The sequence below is a fragment of the Protobothrops mucrosquamatus genome, unplaced genomic scaffold, assembly GCF_001527695.2.
Source record: "Protobothrops mucrosquamatus isolate PMUCROS unplaced genomic scaffold, P.Mucros_1.0 scaffold_280, whole genome shotgun sequence".
In the NCBI taxonomy this organism is placed as follows: Eukaryota; Metazoa; Chordata; class Lepidosauria; order Squamata; family Viperidae; genus Protobothrops; species Protobothrops mucrosquamatus.
Genome location: NW_015386356.1, coordinates 694,195 through 720,822, shown reverse-complemented (window position 1 = coordinate 720,822; position 26,628 = coordinate 694,195).

The window sequence follows — 26,628 nt, the reverse complement described above, 5'->3', positions numbered from 1 at the left end:
GAAATTGAGCAGTTCTACGAAGCCCTACAGCATCTTATAGAATGAATACCAAAAAATGATGTCCTTATCATCATGAGGGATTGGAATGCTAAAGTAGGAAGCCAAAAGAAAACTGGAATAACAGGCAAGTTTGGCCTTGGAGTACAAAATGAAGCAGGCACAGGCTGATAGAATTTTGTCAAGAGAATACGATGGTCATAGCAAACACTCTTTTCCAACAACCCAAGAGATGGCTCTACACATGGACATCACCAGACGATCAACACAGAAATCAGATTGACCATGTGCTCTGCAGCCAAAGATGGAGAAGCTCTATACAGTCAATAAAAACAAGACAGGAGCTGACTGTGGCTCAGATCATGAGCTTCTCATTGCAAAAATTAGGCTTAAATTGAAGAAAGTAGGGGAAAACACTAGACCACTCAGGTATAAATCATATTCCTGAGGAATATAGAGTAGAGGTGACAAATAGATTTAAGGAATTAGATCTGATAGACAGAGTGCCTGAAGATCTATGGACAGAGGTTCGCAACATTGTACAAGAGGTAGCAACTAAAACCATCCCAAAGGGGAAAAAAAATGCAAGAAAGTAAAATGGCTATCTGAGGAAGCTTTGCAAATAGCTGAGGAAAAAAAGGGAAGTGAAAGGCAAGGGAGAAAGATATTGAATGCAGAATTCCAGAGAATAGCTAGAAGAGATAAAAATGCCTTCTTAAATGAACAGTGCAAAGAAATAGAAGAAAACAATAGAATAGGGAGAACCAGAGATCTCTTCAAGAAAATTTGAGACATGAAGGGAATGTTTCATGCAAAGATGGGCATGATAAAGGACCAAAATGGCAGGGACCTAAAAGAGACAGAAGAGATTAAGAAGAGGTGGCAAAATTACACAAAAGAACTATACAAGAACGAGCTTACTGTCCCTGATAACCACAATGAGGTGGTCACTGACCTCGAGTCAGACACCCTAGAATGTGAAGTGAAATGGGCCTTAGGAAAGCTGAGCAACAACAAAGCTAGTGGAGGTGACAGTATTCCAGCTGAGCTATTCAAAATCTTAAAAGACGATGCAGTAAAAGTGCTACACTCAATTTGCCAGCAAATTTGGAAAACTCAACAGTGGCCACAGGATTGGAAAAGGTCAGTTTACATTCCAATTCCAAAGAAAGGCAATGCCACAGAATGTTCAAACTATCACACCATTGCACTCATTTCACATGCAAATAAAGTTATGCTTAAAATCCTACAAGCTCGACTCCAGCAATATGTGGATTGAGAACTTTCAGAAGTACAGGCAGGATTTCAAAGAGGCAGAGGAACTAGAGATCAAATTGCCAACATATGCTGGATCATAGAGAAAGCTAGGGAGTTCCAGAAAAACATCTACTTCTGCTTCATTGACTATGCTAAAGCCTTCGATTGTGTGGATCACAACAAATTGTGGCAAGTTCTTAAAGAGATGGGAGTACCAGACCATCTTATTTGTCTCTTGAGGAACCTATCTGCGGGTCAAGAAGCAACAGTGAGAACTGGACACAGAACCACTGATTGGTTCAAAATTGGGAAAGGAATCTGGCAAGGCTGTATTCTGTCACCCTGCCTATTTAACTTCTATTCAGAGCACATCATGAGAAAGGCAGGGCTAGATGAATCAAAAGTTGGAATTCAGATTGCCAGGAGAAATATCAACAACCTAAGATATGCAGATGATACCACTCTAATGGCAGAAAGTGAAGAGGAACTAAAAAACCTCTTGATGCGGGTGAAGAAGGAGAGTGCAAAAGTTGGCTTGAAACTCAACATTAAGAAAACCAAGATCATGGCATCCGGCACTCTCAATTCCTGGCAAATAGATGGGGAAGAAATGGAGGTAGTGATAGATTTTATCTGTCTGGGCTCCAAGATCACCACAGATGGGGACTACAGCCAAGAAATTAAAAGACGCTTGCTCCTGGGGAGGAAAGCTACGGCAAATCTAGACAGCATACTAAAAAGCAGAGACATCACCCTGCCAACAAAAGTATGTATAGTCAAGGCCATGGTTTTCCCAGTTGCAATGTATGGCTGTGAAAGTTGGAGCATAAGAAAGTCTGAGCGCCAAAGAATTGAGGCCTTTGAACTATGGTGCTGGAGAAGAGTCCTGCGAGTTCCCTGGACTGCAAGTTGATCAAACCGGTCAGTCCTAGAGGAGATCAACCCTGACTGCTCTTTAGAAGGCCAGATCCTGAAGTTGAAACTCAAGTACTTTGGCCACCTAATGAGAAGGAAGGACTCACTGGAGAAGAGCCTAATGCTGGGAAAGATTGAGGGCAATAGAAGAAGGGGATGGCAGAGAATGAGGTGGCTGGATGGAGTCACTGAAGCAGTAGATGTGAGCTTAAATGGACTCCAGAAGATGATAGAGGACAGGAAGGCCTGCAGGAACGTTGTCCATGGGGTCACGATGGGTCGGACACAACTTCGCAACTAACAACAACAAAGGGTTGTTATCCATATTCAAACAAAACAAAAAACTTCCAAAAAGATATATGAGTTCCAAAATTCAAGAAATCTTTTAATTCTCAAGAAACAATGTTCTTGGTTATAGACAGAATGTACCTTTCCCTTCCAACTATGAATCAATCATTGACCAAAAGTAAATTGTATCACATACTAGTTCTTCTGGAAAAGCATGGGTAAACTAGGAATATTTTAACCTAAAATACAAATATCCCCTAATAACACACAGTCTCCAGAACAATATATTTGTTTTCCTGAAAATGTATTAGGAACAATTATATTTACAAATATTTTCCAGACTGATAAATATAGATGCATAGACTCTCAGTTTTATTGATTGAATTAATCAAACTTATGGTAGGAATAGAACTTTCATAACATTTTAATAAAATAAACCTTTTGTGAACACTGAGATTTTTATTGTTAGAAGTGGCTTTTTAAGTTTCATTTCACTTTAAAAAAATCTTTGTGCTTACATAAAACATTCTTATGCAAAGCAGTAGAGACACATTTTATCGTCCTTGAAATATATCTTTATCAAAGTAAAAGAAGAACATCTGCCATGTGCTAATTTAATTTCCACTCTTGTGATGGACCAAGCACTTTGGCTAAAAGCATAATTTAATAGAAACCTAGGGCAGTGTGTCATGGTTCCAATAGATGAAACCCATTAAAGAACTTTAAGGCAAGAATTCTTCCTTAGAGAACATTTTATTCAGGAAACAAAGTATTGGCACTATATAGTTGAACCCAAAACTAGATTCCCTTCCCCCAAATTGCAAGTCCCACTCCCACAAAGCAATCATAAATCACATTCTCCAATTAGCCAGGAGTGCGGGCTTTCTCCCCAGCTCCTCAGCCTGCCAAAATGTTATCGGTTTGTGTCCTTGAGTTCCCATGGAGCTGCATTGTTATTATGGCTAGCTGAGCTCAAGCATTCACCCCATCCCCCCTTCAACACCTAATTTCTAAACAGAAGAAAAAAAACAAGTTAAAAGCAAAGTAAAAATGGCTGCAATTTCCATCACTTGTCAGAGCAGGAACATCCAATGTTAGAGTTGACACAGTGAATGCTTGATTATTTTTTCATTGTTTCATAGTTTATTCAGATTTTAGCATAATATTCAGTCAATTGATTTGTCATAATTTTTTAACACTAGTTGTCATTCTAAAACCCCAAACTAAAGATGGATAAATAATAATAGCAATGTAAAAAAAATCACCGTTAAACATTTTCAAAGAAATCAAATGAAGCAGCAGTTGCTCAGTTTTCAGTGTAATTAGACTGTTGACTTCACACAGGTTAATACTTCTAAGATGCTTGTTGTTAGAATTATAGCATAAAATAGCTGACACTTCAAACTGTGTAAGTATGGAATATACAATATAATTTCCATCATATGATACCACGAGGACAGCTTCTGATTTATGTCTGTTCCTAGCAGGATTATTATTAAATCATATTCAACTTAACAAGCATATACTGACACTGATAAAACTCTGTTTCAGAAAATCACATTGCCATGTGTCATTTACAGTGCACCAGGAGGCAGAGTATTTCCTATGGTCTGAATAAGACAAAAGAAGGGTGTTCAGATATTCAGTAAAAGGTATTCCCACTAATCCTTGATGGAGCTATTGGTATCTGCAAGATGGGAAGGGCAGAAGTATGCATGGAGGGCAGAGGTCAAGACAAGCAAAATGGCAGACATAATTTTGTAATGAAATGCAAGATGGTTTATACATGTCCTGACATGATGCACACAAACAAATGGGCTGAGTTACATCACAATCTTAATCTCCATCATTTTAACTGCTTTAATTCCTATTGTGGATGCTGTGAAAAAAGGGACTCATAGATAGAATGTGCTAAGTGGTATGCTTGTGATCATGTTACCATGCAGCTTAAGTGTTTGTTTCAACCATTCTGATAGCATTACCTAATTACACCATTTGCTTGATTTTAATATGTCATGATTTTGATATCCTTGTCCCTTGTTATAGATGGCATTTGGTGAAGCTTACATATAAAGAATATGACCTTTTACATAATTCTATAGGGACCTTTTAACAAGTATCAGAGATACATCACAATTTTTGCATAATGATATTATCATGCACATGTGACCTTTGCTCTTTCCCTTCCCTTTCTGGATGGACTTGTAGTCACTTGTTCTTACTCTTCTTAATATGTTCTTAACAAAATACCCATACAAAACAGCTTCTTGAATTATTTCATTGAAATGCCATGTTTTTCAAGAACACTGCAGAGAAAAAAAAGCTATGCTCTTCATTTCCTAGCCACAATGATCACAAAATAATGGCAAGTTTGTGACTAGGGAAACCAATTCCCCTTTCTTTTTGAGATAGGTGAAAATGATTTTATTAAAAGGAAAAAAGACAACGTAAAAAGTCCTTTTGTTGCTTTAAGTGGTCAGATGTAAAGTTTGCAGTGATAAAAGAAGTCAAAATATAGCATTGTGAAAAACACATGCAATTTAATATTTCCAGTGGATAAATACAAGAAAAGTAGAAACTCCTAGCAGACTGTAGAATTGTAATAGTTTTGTTTCTAAGCTTGCACAGAGAAAATACATATTTCTGAGCATACAGTATGTATCAGAGAAATTAAAGAAATTCAATATATTAACTTGGCAGAGACATCAAACAAATTAAGAGGTGCTGGCCAGTAATAGCTTTTGGGATAAAGCATTAGATGTGCATCATTCATTCATTCATTCATTCATTCATTCATTCATTCATTCATTCATTCATTCATTCCATGGTTATTCCTCCCTAATGTCACATGATGCCCTATTTAAGGCACATTGCAATAGTCTTGTGGATATCTACTATTCCCATGTTCTTCAACACCAGGTAAGAATGCAATTGATGTACCAGGGCAAGCTGGACAAGGCTCCTATCCAGCCTAGCCATAAGTCCATAAGAGCCCCAAATCACAAACCTGTTCCAGGACAAGCATCAAATGTACAAACAGCAAATCTATATTGCTTGTTTTCAGTGGTGATATTCAGCTGGTTCACACCACTTCGGCAGAACTGGTAGCTACTTTTTTGTTGCCCAGGCCCAGAATGGACTTCTGGAAACAGCATCCACACAGAGAACCAGTTGTTCACATATCTGAATCCCACCGCTGCTTGGTTTCCATTTGAACCTCTCCTCTCCTATCCTATCTACACACTCTTATAGAAACCTGCATTATAGACAATGGGTTTACAGTAGTAAATAATTCCTGCCTGTCTGTCCTGTCTTTTCCAGATTGTTGTATAATAATACCTTTTATTAGAGCCTTAGGAGAGCAGCATTACTCTTTTATTTCCATCTTGTTTGCCTGTTAGTCTTAGATTTTTTTAAAAAAACAAATACTTTCCCACTACCTACATACATGTTCTTAGACATGCCTTGGTCTAAACAAGTGTATTAGGTATGTCTGAACTTGCAGTTGGAGTCTGGACTGAAGAGTTGACAAGTAGGCTGTTGACAGTGGCATGGTAGCTTTTAGTTCAGCTACATTCTGCTTGCCCTTTTTAGATTTCACAATGTTTCTGCAAAATTTCTTGAGTCTTGATTCCATAGCAAATAAGCACCAGTTCGTCTAAAAGGCAAAGAAATGTTAGCATGTGGTCTTCAGGAAACAATGTGAATTTAGCACATCGTATACATTCCTCAACTACAAAAACATCTAGTTGAAATATAATTTTATTATAATTCTGTTTGGGGGAAATTATATCTTAATAACATGAACATTTTCCTATTTAAATCTTTTGCCTCTTTGCCAGAGGCAAATGGTAAATGCTTTACCATTAATAAAGCTCCTTTGCACATTTGAATTCCTTCTCAAAATATTTAAAACTATGATTCAGTTGTGGTTACTTTGTCCGAACATGTACTATATAATTTTGCTGTGCATCTTACCTGCCCTTTCAAAATACTCATTGATGTGGCATCTTGCAGGAAGTTAGATTAGACACATTCTAAATTTGTTTCCAAATATAAGTGGTAGGTGAATAAAGTTATAGAAGGCCACAATGAGAAAGTGAAGTATACTGGTTGAAGTTTTAGAAGAGGATTCAAAAGGTTCAACTCCAAGTCCATTTCTACAGAAGGAAAAATCAGTTTTACTTTGGAGCAGTTGCTATCTCTCAGTCAAATCTATCTCATAGGGGGCTTTGTGAATATAAAATGGAAGGAGATCCCCATGTTCATGTCACTGACAGCTGGAGAAAAGATGGGATATAAATGTAAAGAACAAGAACAATGAAAAAGTATCTCAGGGTTATATTTTGTTTGCAATTCAGATAGAAGATAGAAGAAAAGATTCATTCATTATAGCATATGTCAAGAGCAAGACTATGTTACCACACTCCTGCTTTTTTCTATACACAGCTGTGGTTTGACATGTTGAATGCCATCTATTAAAAAAATCCCACACAAACAAAAACCAATCAAAATAATTTCATTCTTGATTTTTTCTCCTAATCTGTCTGGTCTCTTATCAAATGTAAAATGCCATATTTTAAAATTCTGTTCATGGGTTCATAAGTACTAAGAACTTTAGAAATGACTGCCTTTATCTTAAGTCTTCAAACATTTTGGTTTCCTTGGAAGATAAGAAGATGCTCCTCAGACATGTTGGTTCTGTGCAATAGTAATTTATCTTTAGAGAGGACAGTTCTGAAGTTGTGTATCTTTCTTATGGTTGTTTACACTTTGGAGAACGTTGCCTGGGCTATATATAGTGCTTTCCAGAAATGTGGAACTTCAAATCCCACAATCTCCAGCAAACAGACTCATTGAATTATGAGAGTTGTCATTCAACATATCTTAAGGGTGAAGACTTAGTAACTTGTACCCAGGCCTGCATGTAGTAGTAATTCATCGTCTTTTTCTGGTTCCAGAAATTCCCTCTCAGGACACTTTTGCCCTTTAGTTTCCAGTCATTTTGAAAAAGAAAACACATAAACAAAAATAGTTTTAAGTTAAAATAAAGGTTAAAACATTTTTTCCACAAGTTTTGCTCAAGGGACGCATCCAGGTTTTCTTGAAAACAATACGGAAATGGTTTTTGTTACAGTCTTGGAATGACCTGGTGGTTTTCTATTCAGATACTAAGCTATCCAACCCCTACCTAGCTTTTGTTTACCAATAAAGGAAAATATTTGTAGCTCAGGATTGAAATGAGGGTCCTTGGTGCTCTTGGAGCTGTTTTTTTTTTGTTTTTTGTAGATGTTACATTAATCAAACTAGGTAACATTATCAGTGCTGCTGGGTTTTGTTTGTTTGTATGTTTGTTTTTATATCAATCAAGCTCATGTATCTACTCATACATGAGCAGGCAAAATAAAGGCATATATATTCTTCAAATATACAACGTTGCATCATATCACTTTGGTTTATGAGTCTGTTTCTTCCAGACTCTTCAAATTCACTTCCACACCACCAGAACTCTGTCCAGTTCTCCTCTAAAATATTTCTCAGGTGTTTTGTACCACCTATAACAGTGATGTCGAAACTTTTAGAGACCGAGTGCCCAAAAACCGCCCCCGCCCCCGCTCCACCTCTTGCCCTGCTTGCTCCGCCCCCTCCCACCCCCTGCTCCACCCACCCACAGGGCCATGCACTGCCTCAATGGCCCGCTGTAGCAGATCACCCAGGCAGCCCTGCAGCATGGCAGCCACGCCCTCCGCCCACACCCCGCAGCATCATCTGCACACTATGGAGCACGAGGGCAGAATCTTGTCCCTGCTGCCCGGCTATGTCCTTGGCTGCGCTGCTCCGTGCAGGCCGCGCCTGGGGGAGACTCTCCTCCAGGGGGCTGCTGGACAGGAGGAGGCCGCAGGGGGAGGCGGCTCCATGTGCCGCCTCTGGCACACGTGCCATAGGTTCGCCACCACTGACCTATAATGTTGGCAGAGTCAAACAATCCAAAGGACAGTGTATAAGAAATTACTTAGTGGTAGGAAATCTGATATCAAGTTCACTTTATTATTATGTAATATCAGTTAATCATGTTATGATTACTATTGAATAAATAAACAGCAAGTATGTTCTCCTTAGGGATTCTTTTTAAAAAAATATTTTGTTAGATAATTATCTGTTTTTAGCTATATTACTGAAATAGCACGAAAGAATTTCTAATAAATGAATAAGCAAGAAAGCAAGAAATATAAGAAATTTTATTTTTCTATAAACAATGATTCTCAGAAACTTACATGCTCATGTTCTTACTGGGGAATATTACGTGAGTTGGTAATATATGCAAAATAAATTTCATGGAACTCCTTTGGCATTAAGAAATCTATCATGGGAATTGGAAGTGCATCTAAAGTTTTCAAATCCGGGCATTTACACACACACACACACACACACACAAACACACACCCACCCACACACAAACACATGGACAGACACACACAAAATAGTTTCCTCCCTTTTTCCTTATTTTTCATGCTGCTAATTTTTCCTCATTTTTTTGTTTTCCTTGATTTAATGAAACATTGTTGTGGACATATATTTATATCTCCAGTATAACATCTCTATTAGTTTTGTGAAAGATAAAAGGCTTTCTTCAGGAAAAGCAGGTATTTACAGTACCAAATTGCGTGACTTAAAACATTAGGCTGTTTTTTTACAAGAAACATTTTTTTCAAAAAGAAACTACTAGAAGATGGGTTGTTCAAATGTACATAAATGGGAATTCTAATCTGCTAGAGATGTGGTACGTAGATTAACAAGTTCTGACATCTTATAGTGAAATAATTGATACAGAAATATTTTATATATAATTATTTTTATAAATGCACTGATTTATTAATTATGATATAACAATTTTACATATATAGTGTGCAGATGTTTTAACCATGTTTTTACTTTGGCTTTGGATCAGATAATTGTAGCTGAAAATTCAAAGTTTTAGATCTTTTATTAGATCAGAATATTATCCTAACCAAATTATAAGAAAATATATGACAATATTATATCAAGATTTAATTTGTGGATATGTGATGACTTTTGAATCTTTCATAACAGGAATATTGCTTTTTTTCACTTCCTTATCTGAGTTGTTCATGGCTGGATTATTTTATGTTATCTCTGTTCTTAGTAGTAGGAATTAATAAATGTAATAAGTATTATAGCTGTATCAGATCATGCATCTGTAAATTTAGTCATTACAATGAGTCTTTCCATATTTTTAAAACAGAGTTTAAAGATATCTTTATTTCTCTACTTTTTTTTTTAAAGGACAGATACACAGATTGTGGATTTAACTCAATATCTGGAATGTCTTTGTACATGTTTTTATAGTATTGCGTAAGCTATATGGAAAAGGAAAAATGAATAACTTGAACAGGGAAATGTGTAAAAATCAAGGAATTTTGCATAAATTTGCAAGATGATATAGACACAGATTTATATAAAAGTTTTAATGAGTGCTAAACAGGACCTTTATGCACTTAAAAGAAACTATTCACTGAATTGTATAAGGCAAAACTTCGGGGATGGAGATGAAAGACCTGGGTGAAACAATTTCAACAATGTAATACTATTCTTACTATCAAGGACACCAAAATATTTAATAACCTTCGGTCAATAAATCAACATTTTAAAAATTATTTTCAATTGTATAATATTGAATCAAGAAAATATTAATCAATTTTCTATAATATTTTTATTATGCATGATCAAGCTGTCTAAAGCTGTCAGTTATTTGTATTTCCAATAATTATTTACATTAAGGAGAGCAGAAAAGCTCCCATTCCACTCTTTAGAGTTCCTTATCCTGTTGGAGTAATGATAACATTTTAAATCAATTTTTCCCCAAATGTTTCAGGGACCGTCTATTAATTGTGATTTCAAATCTGATAAAAAACATTGATGATTATTCAAGCCATTGTCCAATTTTCATGTTAAATCTTGATTTCCAAAATATTGATTGTGATTTTGATATATATATATATATATATATATATATATATATATATATATATATATATATATATAATAATAATAATATTGTCTTCAATTATATATGCATAATCTGGGTCTATAAAACTGGAGGCTAAAGTACAGTATATAAGGAATGGTTGCTGGAATTGGGTATGTCTAGTTTAATGAAGAGAAGGACGAGGGGGGACATGATAGCAGTGTTCCAATATCTCAGGGGCTGCCACAAAGAAGAGGGAGTCAAGCTATTTTCCAAGGTGCCTAAAGGCAAGACAAGAAGTGACAGATGGAAACTAATCAAGGACAGAAGCAACCTAGAACTAAGGAGAAACTCCCTGACAGTTAGAACAATTAACCAGTGGAACAACCTGCCTCCAGAAGTGGTGAATGCTCCAACACTGGAAGTTTTTAAGAAGAGACTGGACGGCCATCGATCTGAAATGGTATAGGGTTTCCTGCCTGAGCATGGGGTTGGACTAGATGACCTCCAAGGTCCCTTCCAACTTTATTATTATTATTATTATTATTATTATTATTATTATTATTATTATTATTATTATTATTATTATTACTACTACTACTACTACTACTACTACTACTACTACTACTACTACTACTACTATAGTATGTCTAAAGTAGGATAAATTGAGCCTGGTTATTTTTACCTAGATGACCCTAAATAGATTGTGTAATTTTAGGGCATCTATTTCTATGCTGTAGTAAAGCCAGGCGTGAGACCAATTTGAAGTGAATTGATAATAGATGCTATCAGATATTGCTTGCTTTTGGTAACACTTATAATTGAAGCAGAGGCAGTTGTTTGGGCCAACTGGGCTCACAACTTATAATCACCCAAGGGAAGAAGCTGGGGAGAAAAAAGAATATAAAATCAACTGCCTAGTAGAAAAAGACATCTGCAGAAGGTCAACAAAGGTTGTACTAGGAACCTCAAGAATTCTTTAAAATTGTTACATGAGCAGAAATATCAAATTGGAGTTCCTTTGTGTAAGAAAATGGTATGAATGCCTGAATAAAAGGGCCTTCTGATATTGTGTTTGACAAATTACTAACATTTATTTTCAGATGTTGACACTCTCATGAAATGAAAATACAGGAGGACTCATTTATTGATGAGCTAAAGAAAAGATCACGAAGTTGCTAATACAGTACTTTTTAAAAATATCTCTATTGACTTTTCTAGTCCACTCACCTTAGTAATATGATATTTATGAAGACTCCGGGGAGATTGTTCATAAATGAATGTGAAATGAGAGCAAAAATAAATTGATTTCATTGATTTCAAAAGTTAATAATAAAATAAATTAAAAATACAATCCTAACTGCATTAATAATTGCATTTTTTTCACACTTCTGTCACTGATACTTGATCACAAGGTACAGTTAGGCAGTTTTTTCCCCTACTATGCAATTGGATTAAATATGCAAAAGCGTCATTCAAGTCCATATTTAGCAGCTAAGCTTGCTAATAATCTTGGATCAATCACTGTATTTCAGCATATCCAAACTCTTTCATAGGGGTTATTATTATGATACCACATTTATCATATACCAAGAGTCACTTTATGAAGGAGTGATTCTAAATATGATAGATAAATAAATAAATTTTGTGGAGGAACCATGCACATTTTCTCAAGTTCTTTAAAGGAAGAGAAATATATAAATGAGTTAAACAGATCTAGTTTGTTTGTTTGTTTGTTTGTTTGTTTAATTGATAGACATCCCAACACATTACTTGATATTGGAAATGTTTACAGAGTACTCAAGTTGCTATTAATGCAGTTGAAGCTCTGCCTATTTTTATGTATGACACCCATAATTACCACTGGTTGTGCCAATTCTTGTTTCTTAAATGGGCATATCTGCTGCATTCTCTGGTGTTGGCTAATATGAACACTTGTTGTGAAGTAGGTAACACTTGTTGTGAAATATTGGTACCTTTCATTCTGATTGTGCAGTAACATGTTGGGAGTTTAATTTATTCCAAAGGTGATTATTGGTTATTAGGATATATTTTTTTGTTTTAATTTTATTATTTTTGGTTTGATCTTTGATCATAATACATTGAATTGCACTGAGTTTCTTAATCAAACCTTGCAAAACTCATCCTTGATATAGTTCCCAAGACAACTGAAAGCAGTTTAATAATAATAATAATAATAATAATAATAATAATAATAATAATAATAATAATAATAAGGCAATCAATACCTGGGCAATTCCAGTCATTAGATACACAGCTGGAATAGTGAACTGGACTCAAGCAGAACTAAAAGCAATGGATAGGAAAACCAGAAAAATAATGACAATGAATCATGCCCTTCATCCATATAGTGACATTGACAGACTTTATCTACCAAGGCAAATAGGTGGGCGTGGAATGCTGCAAGTACATCAGATGGTTGAAGAAGAAAAAATAGTTTTGGAAAAATATCTGAAGGACAGTGATAAAGATGCACTGAAATTAGTATATCAGGAAGGCTTACTGACTACTGGAGAGACCAAACTGGCCTACAAGAAAGACCAAATGAAGAACAGAATAGAGGCATGGGAAGACAAAGCACTGCATGGCCAGTACATTAAAAAATATCTGGGAAAGAAGATAATAACAAGACCTGGCAATGGCTAAGAGCAGGAAAATTGAAGAAAGAGACCGAGGGACTAATTCTGGCTGCACAAGACCAAGCCTTAAGGACAAATGCATACAAAGTCAAAATTGAGAAGACAGCAACAGACAGTAAGTGCCGCCTATGCAAAGAAGCTGAAGAAACAGTGGATCACCTGGTAAGCTGCTGCAAGAAGATCGCACAGACTGACTACAAGCAGCAGCATGACAAAGTAGCAACAATGGTGCATTGAAAGATCTGCAAGAAATATCATTTGCCTGTAAGCAAGAACTGGTGGGATCATAAAATAGAGAAAGTCATAGAAAATGATAAAGTTAAACTGCTCTGGGACTTCAGAATTCAAACAGACAAGCACCTGCAACATAACATCCTGAACTTAACAATTGTCGATAAGAAAGACAAAAAAGTCTGGATAGTGGACATGGCAGTGCCTGGAGACAGCAGAATAGATGAGAAAGAACTGGAGAAGATAACAAAATACAAAGACCTACAAATAGAAATAGAAAGCCTGTGGCAAAAGCAAGCAAGGGTAGTACCAATAGTAATAGGTGCCTTGGGTGCAATCCCAAAAGAACTGGAGCACCACTTAAACATCATTGGCATTGACAAATTTGCCATTAGTCAATTACTAGGAACTGCTTTCATCCTGCGACGATATCTGTAATACCATCAAACATCCACATCTGCCTATCCCAGGTCCTTGGTAAGGACTCGATAGGTAGACAAAATGCCAAATCCAGTCTGAACATTTGGCTGACTGTGCGATGATCAATAATAATAATAATAATAATAATAATAATAATAATAATAATAATAATAATAATAATAATAATAATAATAATAATAATAATAATAATAAAGTTGGAAGGGACCTTGGAGGTCATCTGGTCCAACCCCCTGCTCAGGCAGGAAACCCTATACCATTTCACACAGATGGCTGTCCAGTCTCTTCTTAAAAACTTCCAGTGTTGGAACATTCACCACTTCTGGAGGCAGGTTGTTCCACTGGTTAATTGTTCTAACTGTCAGGAAGTTTCTCCTTAGTTCTAGGTTGCTTCTGTCCTTGATTAGTTTCCATCCGTTGCTTCTTGTCCTGCCTTCAGGCACTTTGGAAAATAGCTTGACTCCCTCTTCTTTGTGGCAGTCCCTGAGATACTGGAACACTGCTATCATGTTCCCCCTTGTCCTTCTCTTCATTAAACTAGACATACCCAATTCCAGCAGCCTTTCCTTATATGCTTTAGCCTCCAGTCTTTGTTGCTCTTCTCTGTGCTCTTTCTACAGTCTCAACATCTTTTTTACATCGTGGTGACCAAAACTGGATGCAGTATTCCAAGTGTGGCCTTACCAAGGCATTGTAAAGTGGTATTAATACTTCACGTGATCTTGATTCTATCCCTCTGTTAATGCAGCCTAGCAGACTGGCTGGCTCATATTTAAGTGATTGTCCACTAGGACAGTTACTACTATTGGTACCCCCTATACTATACCTGTGCATTTGGTTTTTGTTGCCTAAATGTAGAACCTTACTTTTTTCACCATTGAATTTCATTTTGTTAGATAGCGCCCAATGTTCAAGTCTGTCCAGATCCTCCTTTATCTATAGCCTTTCTTCTGGAGTGTTGGCTATTCCTGTCAGCTTGGTGTCATCTGCAAATTTGATGATTTCAGCATCTATCCCCTCGTCCAAATCGTTGATGAAGAGGTTGAAGAGCACTGGGCCCAGAACAGAGCCCTGGGGCACCCCACTACACACTTCTCTCCATGTAGATGGGGTTCCACTGAGGACCACACGCTGAATACGGCCGGTGAGCCAGCTACGGATCCATCTGGTGGTGATGCTGTCTAATCCACATTTTTCTATCTTATCTAGTAGTAGGTTGTGATCTACTTTATCAAACACCTTAGTGAAGTCCAAGTAAATTATATCCACAGCATTCCTCTGATCCACTAATTTTGTCACTTGGTCAAAGAATGCAATAAAATTTGTCTGGCATGATCTGTTTTTGTCAAACCCATGTTGGCTTTTAGTAAGGACTTTGTTTGCCTCTAGGTGTTCACTGATTCGTTATTTGATTATCTTTTCCAAAATCTTCCCAGGTATTGAGGTCAGGCTGATAGGTCTGTAATTTCCTGGGTCCATTTTTTCCCCTTTTTTGAAGATGGGAACTACATCAGCTCTTTTCCAGTCCTCTGGTAGTTCCCCAGTGCTCCAGGATCTTTGAAAAATATTGGTTCTGAGATCACATCTGCCAGTTCCTTGAGAACCCTGGGGTGTAATCCATCTGGTCCTGGTGATTTGAACTCGTCTAGGCTGGACAGGTGTTCACTTGCTATTTTCTTGCCTATCTTAACTTGCATTTCTATTCTGTTTTTTATGGCACTATTTTTGGTAGGTTGGTCTGTTTTTTCCCTTTGTGTAAAGACAGATGCCAAAAACCAGTTAAATAATTCTGCTTTCGCCCTGTTACTTGTCACCTTCTTGCCACTTTACCCACTAATGGACCAATCATTTCCTTCACTTTTTTCTTGTTTTTTACATGTTGAAAGAAGGTTTTTTTTGTTATTTTTGACTTTGGTCGCAAGCCTTAGTTCATTTTGAGCCTTAGCTTTCCTCACTTCATCTTTGCAGGCTCGGGCTATTTGCTGATATTCTGGCTTAGTTATGTGCCCCTCTTTCTACTTTCTATACTTGTCCTTTTTATCTTTCAATTTATCAGAGAGTTCTTTATGCAGCCATGCTGGTTTCTTTTGAGAACTGTTATTTTTCCTCTTTGTTGGTATTGTGCTAGACTGGGATTTTATTATCTCACTTTTCAAAATTTCCCAAGCTTCTTGAGTTGTTTTCCCCTTGAGGATTCTCATCCATGGAATCCTTCCCAAGCCCTCTCTACGTTTCTTGAAATTAGCTCTCTTGAAGTCCAAGACTCTAGTTTGACTGTGTTCTATTGCTTGTGCTTCCATAATGTTGAATTCCAATATTGCACGATCACTTCCTCCCAGGGTTCCTATGGCTTCAACACCTTCTATAATTTCATCTCTGTTAGTGAGAATTAGATCCAAAATGGCTAACATAAAACCTATTATGGTATAAATGTTCCTGTAATTTTACAGTGGTCAAAAATTGGAGTCTAGTAGTATGGTACCTACATGTGGAGAATCCAGATCACAAATGATATTCATACATTTTTCAGATTAAAAAAATATTACTAGCAAATTGAACAAAGTGTTGTGAAGTGGGATAGGATCAATAATAGTCAGGCAATATTTTTTCTTATCTCCATATCCTGGCTATAACAATATTTGGGGCAATGCTGCTTTGCTCAACTTTGTTTAAGCATATTTGTTTGGAGAGACAGCTACAGAGAGAATTTTAATTTTAATCTGTTCCTTCTTAAACCTAATTTGCTGAAACTATTGGATCTATGGTAGATGTTTTTCTCAAGGCAGAACCATGCTTGACCAATCATCAGCATGGATCATCCATTACTTCCTAAATGCACCCACTCCCAGCTCTCTGGTATATCCTCTTCCTTCTAGCAGCTCGTCACATCCCTCTACAGCCATTTCATCCTGAACTGCTGAGCAACCATGTTTATGCTGGTTAGCAGCTACCACTTTTTAATAAACTTGCTGCTGATCCAATAATGCTTGACCTCAATGACTATTACAAGCTCATGCTCCATTCACCCCTACATCACTGGTAGACAACCATTTAGCTTCTGTCCAAGTTCTGGTGAGATATGCTTCCCTTGCTTTCCCATCACTCTGTCATAATCTTAAAGTTCCATTCCCTTCTTTTCTTTATAAATTTCTAAGTGGAAAGGTCAGAATATTGCTGCTTAGTTTCTTGACACTGAAGTATAATTTTGTCCATGCTACAAGTTTACATTGATTTATAGGAATGTAGGAACAAAACCATAACCTGTTTCCTACTGCTTACCATAGCCTTAGAACAATGATGGTATCATTGGGGGATGGGATGGGAGTGGGAAGAAAAGGTCAGGGTTAGTATGAAAGGACATAATGTGGGAAGACAGTGTCTAGGCATCCAGGTGTGCAAGCATTTAAAAAAGGAAAGAGACAAGGATGAGTGCATAGGGACCAATTCCTAAAAGAAAAATGCTGGCACTGGTAGACTGTTCCCTGCAAAGATGGGAAACCAAAAAAGCAGGTAAAAAACCTGTCAGATCCTGCAGTTGCTATAGTCCTCCTATTGCCACTCTATTGAAACCTGGATTGGATTTTCTGAAGTTGGCTTAAGAAATAGCCAGGAGCAGCAGAGCAGACAAGCAACTTAAAACTCTTAGTGTCTGTGTCCAATATATCTGTAGTTCTCAGCTCTTCAAGTCCCCTTTTATTCTCATTCATTCTGTTTTAACTTACTCCCAAAGCAAAATAAAACAATCTTTTTTTATTTGTCTGAATCTGTCTTATATATGACACTTTTTAATTGTGTGAGTGGGTATGAGATAATGTGCTTACTGTTGAAATGTTAAGAGGGATCTTGTAATCCTAGTGGACAATCACTTGACTATGAGCCAGCAGTGTGCAGCAGCCGCCAAAAAAGCTAATACAATCTTGTGTTGTATAAACAGAGGCATAGAATCAAGATCACATGAAGTATTAGTACCACTTTATAAAACCCTAGTGAGACCACACCTAGAATACTGCAGCCAATTTTGGTCACCATACTACAAAAAAAATGTTAAGACTTTTGGAAAAAGTTCAGAGAAGAGCAACTAAGATGATCAAAGGCCTGGAGACTAAAACATATGAAGAACAGCTGCAGGACTTGGGTTTGGCTAGTCTAAAAAAAAAGAAGAAGAAATAGGGGTGACATGATAGTAGTATTCCATTATCTTTGCTGGTAGGTTCCACCACTGCCAAATTAATTCTACTGTTTGCCTTTTTTATTTCTAAGTAGAAGAATGTAGAAGAAGTAGATTAGTAGTTCTTTCCACTCTATTTAAGTGGGATAGATGAACTATAACACAATGATTATTGTTGTGTTCTACCCACTTGCTTGTTCTTTTATTGTTATTATTTTAATTGTTTTCAAGTGACAAAAACTATGAAATTTAAATTAATAAAAAGTCAAACGGTAACTAGGAATAGAAAATAGAAATAGAAAAGAAAGAATTACAGTAGAAGATTTCTCACTTACAGATAAAATATATATCACCAATAATATTATCTATAATTAACATTCACTAATACAGTTGCACAAGTCTGAAGCTACAGATAAACACCTAGCAGCCTAAAACATTTGCTGAACAACAGCAATACAATTTCACATATATAGAAACAAATTCTGAAATGGTTTATCTTCTGATCATGTAAAACCTTTTACCTTTCATTAAAGATTTCCTTGGACAGGGTCACTTTTTTTGTGAAATGGTGGCAATATAAATTAGGCAAACAAATAAACATCCTAACTTGTGCAGAAGCAATTACTTGGAGAATTTTTCCCTCTTACTGTGAAGAGTTAGCAAATTGACATCTATTTTTCTTATAAATTATTTTTCTCTCTTTCTTCTTTCCCATGACCTCTCCTTGAAACAAACTCAAAAGCCAGAACTGGTTTAAAAAAAAGAGAAAACCTTCCCATATCTCTGTCTGAAGCTTGCTGTCTTCACACTGTCTATGTACCCCACACCCCCTTTAAAAGGGGAAAATGTACAACAGATGCCTTATGAATTATGCATGCGATTAAAAGACGCCAATTGCCACATGTGTATTTTGAAACTGAATAATTCATAAATAATCTGCTACAACTGTAGTGGGACTGCTCCACCCTGCATTATAAAAGTCATTTAGATGAACAGAGTTAATTTTGGTTTACCCTTAGAGATAGCTGAAAGTCCAGCCTCACTGATACCAGGCAAACTACAATGATTTTTTGCAGTCAGCAGAGGGCATTTGGAATAAGATTCTTGATGGTGAAATGCATAGTTGTGTGACCTGCAAAATGTGGGTAGCATCCAGTAGGCTTACTCAAGGAACAAAATGACAGTTAAGCTTTGGGTAAAGGGCGGCCGCAACTGGAAACTTTGAGTGATATTCAAGTTTCATCTTGCTATTTGATCTGAGAAATCTTATTCAAAGTGTCTTGTGTGAGCCAGGAACACAAATGGCTTTTCAAAGTTCTCCACTGACTATGTGAGTGGAAATGACCAAATAGGAATTGTCTCCTGATTTCTTCCCTTAGGATTTACCGGTAACTAAAATATAGAAAATCAGGTAAGCCTTAGATGACTAGAAAAAACATGGTAAAATGAAAAGATGAACCATTCTCACATTACTCTACTCTGTTTTCTAACTAAATAAAGGCTGGAAACGTCAAACTTTACCTATAAAAGTTTCTTTAAAAAATCTCTACAGAAAATTCTTCCCAAAAATAAATGAAAACTAGAAAGGAAAAAAAAATACTAGGATATTTTTTTAAAAAAAAATCTGGCATTAAACCCATTTGCCAAATAGGGAGATGCATAGCAGAAGGCAAAATTTGGCAATAATGAGGAGAGTATTTTTTGATACCCATGGCATAAGATTTTTCTCAATTTAAAATAAAAATATAGCTAGCCTTGTAAATCAATTACAGTCCTATAGTGATCTCCTTCTGAAGATATATCACTTTTCCAGATCTTTGTACTGGCTGTGATTAGAACTTTCATTTTCCACTTGTTGGAAAAGGACCGGGGGCATACGGAGAGTAGTGTTTTTTTGGCCAGGGGATGCATATTTTTGCTTTTTTAAATTGGACGGGGGTGTTCAAAAGCACAGCAGATGTCATAATGATAGTGAGTAGGAGTTTTTCATGAGCTTTCAAAGGTGCTCATTGCAAAATAGATGGCATAATTCCTGCAGTTTCATTACTAGTTGCAGAATAACTGTCAATTTTGGCTGCATGATTTGGGCCAAAAAGAACTTAGCGACCACAAAAGTGGAATTCAGTACATGTTGCTCACACAACACTTCTGCTTTAAAGAGTGGCTATATATTCAGAGCCCCTCACAGAATGAGATCACAAACTCAATTGAGTTCAAACTCAATTATAATCACTTCTTAATAACCATATGTAAAATCACACTTTTAATTAATTTATTTTTATTGCATATTAGAAAATATATGGACAGTCAAGTAGAGTCTGGCTCAGTTTGTAAATGACTATATTGGACTAAAAATAACTAAAATTGTGAATAAGGTCAAATTTGCCATATTCAACAGATTGCCCTAACGTTTTGCTCACTCATTTTTTTCTAACCTGATATTTATTAGTCATCTTCTAGTCATTACTAATATAGGTATTTTGAACTTCTAATTTTTTCCAGACTTGGCGTTAACAGAGTTTGGATATGATAATTTGTTTTTAAAATGTCAGTGTATTTTTTTTCCTCCTAATAGCACAGTTCTTGAGTAAAAGAGAAATTTTGGGAGATATGACACTCTTCTGTTCCATATCATTCATTGCTACTGGTTTTTTTTGCAACTCTAATTTGGGTATTTATGTCTGTCTGCTCCTCCTCCTCTCTCATCTATCTATTTTTCCTGGGTCCCATCAAATCACCCTGTGGAACATTTATCCTGCTTGATTGTTGCAAAGAGGTGGAGAAACCTGAGATAAGTGGTCCCTTATGCAGAGGTTGTACTTGACACCATTATCATCCAAAACAAATTTTATCACATAAAAATGGCAAGTTGTGCCCGGTTATGTCATTAATAAATGCTGGAATTCTTCAGCTTTATGAAATCTAATGCAAATTTGTAAGTTGCTGCATTTTTTAATATTCTTATTATGCATCTGTTTTGTCACCTTATTCCCCTTAGATTTTAACATATATTTCATTTGAGGGGGCTTTTCAATATGTGTATAGAGTCAATTTTTAAAGCTCAATAGAAATGTGACTGAGAACATGACCAGAGAATCCTGGCCAGTGTGCAGAATAGCCAAAAATCTATGATTACACTGTTCCTCCTTAATCTGTTAATTCAGGGATAGATGACATTTTTATGGTCAAGATCCACCAGTACATTTTGGAACAGCCTGAGGGTAATAATGTAGAAAAAACAATATTAATCCTATTAGCAGTTCTTGTACTGTTGTTGTTTGTGGTACGGGGGAGCCTCAATTTTCTTCGATATTTTAACTCTCTTTTAAGAAAATGGTTGTCATTTGTTTCCCATTGTAGAATGGCATTAAACCTCTCAGCAGTTATGGCTGAAGGGTCTTAGAGAACCACAAAAAATGGACTTCAGACTTGCAGATTGCTGTTCCTTTTTTCTGAACCTGAAACCCAAAGAGGAAAATAGGTCCTACAGATGACAAAAAAAACCTTGCAACATTAGCAGCCCTTCTCTAACACAAATAAACCCAAATAAGATAATATATTTCATCATTATTTTCTTCTGTGCTCCTTTCAAGGCTCATTCTGGGAATTGTTTTTTATTTGTTCCCATCTAGTTTGTCATTTTTTGTAGTTTTTTTTGTTGCCCCCCCCAATCTATGTTTAGATTGCATTTGGTATTTCTATCCTATTGAGTCCTTCCAAGGACCTGGGATAAGTAGTTGTTGTTGTTTGATGGTTTTAAATGGTATTTGATGGTGACAAAAAATGGAGGACAGGATGCAACATTATTCCTAATTACAACTAACTCTGGCATGTTAGATAATAAATTAGAATAACAGACGATATATGTCCAGGAAAAACAATCCTATATTAGACATTATAAAAACTTTAATAAGGGCTCATCCACCATCCTGCCTCAGGGTCTGGAGTTTTTTCCACATCTTTTCTGGTATTAGTTCAGATTATTACAAAAAGGGTACATTGAATTTAACTTTTTCAGAACTGCTTGGAATTAAATAGTGTACTGTATTATAAATACTGTAAAAACATACAATAGTATAGAAGTAATTATAAACTATGGTAAAGTCATATTATTCCATGAAAATGTTTTAAAGAATGTAGCCTTTTGTTTGCCTAGAATTTTTCTTTATGAAGAAGTTAATGTGGTTCATTTACATTCATTTATGAATGTAAAATAATAAATCAAGAGAACAATGAATGAATGAATGAATGAATGAACGAATTAAGGATGGTATGTCTCTAGCACCATTTAGCTAGGCAAGATCAGGGAGAAGCAAGAAGTACATAGATTTATTTAAGGTATGTTTAAGGTTAGGCTGGTTAAATACAGAACCTTGGAAACTATAAAAGGAACTCTCTTCAACCTCATTTATAGTGGGTTAATTAACTCACTATAAAATCCCATTGGATGATTTGAAATATTTCTTCCCAACTTTCTCGCCACCTGGATTAAATGTTCATTTATGAGATAAACTGTCAAATGACTCACTACTATGTCTTCATTGTTTTTGTCCCCTCCGCTTCCATTCTTTTATCAGCCTCCCACTAACCTTTAAAGAATGTCTGTGAAACTCATAGAAAGACTAAATATGTGGTACATATGAATCAAGGTGACCTAACCTTATGAAATAGAGTTGTTGAATATATGTAAGAAAGTTAGTATGAAGGTTTAATATCAATGGAAAGGCTATTAGGTAAGTCTAAAATTATGATTTTGTATAATCTTGAGGGTTGTGAATGCAAGTGAAATTAGAAATCCATAACTTGGTAATAATTGTATGTTCTGCTCAAGTTAATGGTGATATAGCTGAGTTTTGGAATAAAGTGCTGAACGAATGTAATCTGCAGGAGAAAAAAGTTAGATGATGTGAATAGATGAGTGGAGCAAGATGAGTCATTGGGCAATTTAGAGATCTAAGACAGAATGAGGATTGCAAATGTTGCTCAGTATCTGCTTAGAAAACCTATTTCTTTCAAATGTTTGCTTAAGTCTAGGTTTATTGAGGTATACAGATGGTAAACAAATGAATATAAATTTCCAGCCATGACTGATTGTGTTGTTTATGATAAAATATGGAGGGAATTACTGAAGGATACAAGGTAGATGAAAAATTTGGGATGTGGGACAGAGAACATCTTGAGAAAAATGGACATGGAAGAAAAGTTATAAAAAAGAAAGTAGGTTTTTTTTATAGTTTAGATCAACTGTAAAGGTAGGACAAAGGTAGAAAAAGAACAGATAGGCAAGATTTCCTCTTCAAAAAACAAAAAGAGATTAAGAAAATATGTAAAAAGTTATGAGAAAACATGATGTGAAATAAATTAGCATATGTTGATGATTCTACACATATCAAGGACAATAGTAACTGTGCAAAACTTGACTACTTTCATGGTATTTCTATGATTCATCAGTCAAAAAGAGATGAGTTTTCCCTACATCATTATAACCATAGATAATTTTGCAGCAAAAAGGCTATTAAGTCTGAGCATCAAGCTGTGCAAAATGGGCAGTGCAATAAGAAATGCAAAAGAGAGTCAGTATCATTTAGATTAGAAATGTATTATATCTCTCGTCTACCAACATAATATGGTTATGTATATGTGATCTGATTGCTATGAGATTAGTGTCAAAGGTTCATTCGTTCAATTCATAATTAACTAATGTGAACCATAAAGAAAATGGGGTGAAAAGCTATCATAACTAAGATCAAACTTATGCCTTTTTTCTAAGTTGACTGGACGTTATCCAAAAAAATAATAAAGATGGCAGAGTGTCCTCATCAAATCCAAGACAACAAAGTCTCATAATGAGTCCATATAGTCAACAATGTTCTGCAACAGAGCACCATGCCTTCTAAATCACAATATTCCCATTTTGACATTATCATGCATATGCTCACCTTATGTACTTGTGGACTGATAATTGATGAAAATATATATCTTGTGGCATTGTTCAATTATGTTGCTGTGCTATTTCATTCTTTGCAAGTGTTTATTGGGAATGCCCAAAGTTTGGAATAAAATGGGTGACTACATATGTAAATGTTTTAAACAAATAAATAAATGTTCACTTCTGATCTCTCTACAAATGGCCATGCCAATAGAGACAAGTGCTGATTTCTAGTGTAACAAGGATATTTTTAGGAGATTGGATTATGACTCTATAAATTTTGATTGAGTAGTTTCAGGAAGTGTTGAGAAGATGAATGATTTTGGCTTTATAGATGTTTATTGGAATGGATGTGTTGCTACAATTCCTGATACCTGCAAAGTGCAGAATAGCTTGTGGTTTTATGGGCCCAAACAGTGACAGCAATAAAGAATCAAAATGTATGAAGAATGGTTGCAGGAATTAGGTATGTTTAGTCTAGTGAAAAAAGGACTAGGGAAGACATGATTACAATGTTCCAATATTTGAGGGGCTGCCACAAAGATAAGAGGCCAAACTATTTTCAAAACCACCAGAAGGCAAGAAAGAATGGATGGAAACTAATCAAGGAGAGAAGCAATTTAGAACTAAGGAGAAATTTCCTAACTGTGAGAACAATTAACCAACTTGCCTTCAGAAGTTGTGGGTGTTCCATCACTGCAGTCTTTCAAGACTGGATATCCATTTGTCTGCAATGGTATAAGTTCTCCTGCTCAAGCAGGGGGTTGGATTAGAAGACCTCCAAGCTCCCTTCCAAGTCTGTTATTCTATATAATTCACCAATAATTAAAGCCTTAGTTTGTCCTACAATTATTTTCCAATGATGATTTTTTTAATGAAGAATATTTCTTTTGCCACAAGACTAGCAAGAGTAGTAGTAGTTATTATATACCAACAATGTGAAATCACAGCTGCCAGTTATTTAGTTGCTGTTGGCCTTCATAGGCATCAAATTCTTTTTGAGAATTTAGGATGTTGTAATTAAGAAGAGACTGGACAGCCATTTGTCCGAAATGGTGTAGGGTTCCTGCCTGAGGAGGGGGTTGGACTCGATGACCTCCAAGGTCCCTTCCAACTTTATTATTATTATTATTATAATATATGTATGAATCCAAGAACTATGGTATTTTGCAATTGACAGATGAAAATTTAGTCTATGCACATATTTTTCCAAGTGCCTTCCAATTTTTTGCGGTATGACCCCCATTGTGCTGATAATCACTGGCACCACCATAACTGGTTAATCTTTTAATTTTGATTATCAAATTTGGATACCTTGTGATGTCCAATTCTCTAGTTCCTTGTATTACTACACGAGTTCTACACATTTTCTTCTTTATAACCACAATGTGGTGTCTTACCAGCCAAGATTTTATCAGTTTGTATTTGAAAATCCTACAATATTTTAATCGCGGCATTTTCATCTATTTTTTCAATTCTTATGTTCCCACCATTTTTTTTGCTCCTGGCACATGATAATTTTTATAGATATTCCAGTAAATCATTTTGCTGATTGTGATATGCTATCAGTTTATGTAATCTTCTTGCACAAGCTGAGCATATGATCTGCTGTTTCTTCTGCTTTTTTGCACAATCTGCATTTTGAATCATTTGACAATCATTTGCCAGATCTTGTAGTTATCTACTTTGCCTGCTATTCTTTTTTTTTTTTTTTAAAGTACACGTAATACTTTGCCTTACCATGTCTCTTTTCTATTTGTCATTTGGGGTTTTTTTGTAGGCCAGCTTAGTCTCTGGCAGTTCAAGCCCAGCTCTGAGAGACAGAGTGAGCCCCCATTGTTGATCCCTAGCTCTTGCCCACTCAGCAGTTTGAAGGCATGTAATATTGCAAGTAGATAAATGAGTACCACTTTGTTGGGAAAAACCTAGCTGTGTCCCTGTCTGCTAAAAGAGCAGAAGCCAGCACTGGACCTGGCTGGATATGAGGCAATGCAACATGAGGCAAGGCGAAGCAAGACCAGCAGAGGAGCCCAGAAGATCCAGCGCCATTGGTATAAACTGGTTCACTCCCTGCGATGCACTAAGGATAGGCGCGCAAGTGCTGAACAGAATGAAGTAGCAATTAGGCTGTCAGGGCTGCATTGTGTCTAGCATTTGTAAATTTCTCTGACATTATATGCCATACACTAAATGAATAAATGTGACTGTCTATTCCAATAGACTCCAGAAACTTATACAATTCAAATATACAGTTAAAAACATAAAACAATATGTGGCTATCTGAACTAAGCCTTAACAACAAAAACAAAACAGAGTCCCTTTAAACGCGGGCCTGGGATACCCTTGAGGAGTAGGTGCCATATCCATCTCTGGTGAGATGCTATTCCAAAGAGTCAAAGCAGTGAAAGAGAAGTTGATGATGACTTTTCCTGTTCCTCTCTATCAAAAGCCCCCCTGTCAGGTTGAAGAGGATGTCTGTGTCACCAGTTTAAAGAACTGAGATAAGAGTTTTTTAGCCACAAATTTGATTATAGAATTAATACGAGCATTTAAAAATAGACTTGTTTTACTCCTGTTTCAGTGGGAATTAGTGCAGAAACACAACAAAGAGTTCATTTAATTTAAACTGAGGTATTTTCATGTTGTTTCAAAATGGAAAACAGGTGTTTTGTCAACAGAAGAAGCTGCCAAATTTACCAAAAGCCTGTCTCTGGAATTTGAATTGAATATCTTCTTTTTAAATAAGCAAAACTTGAAA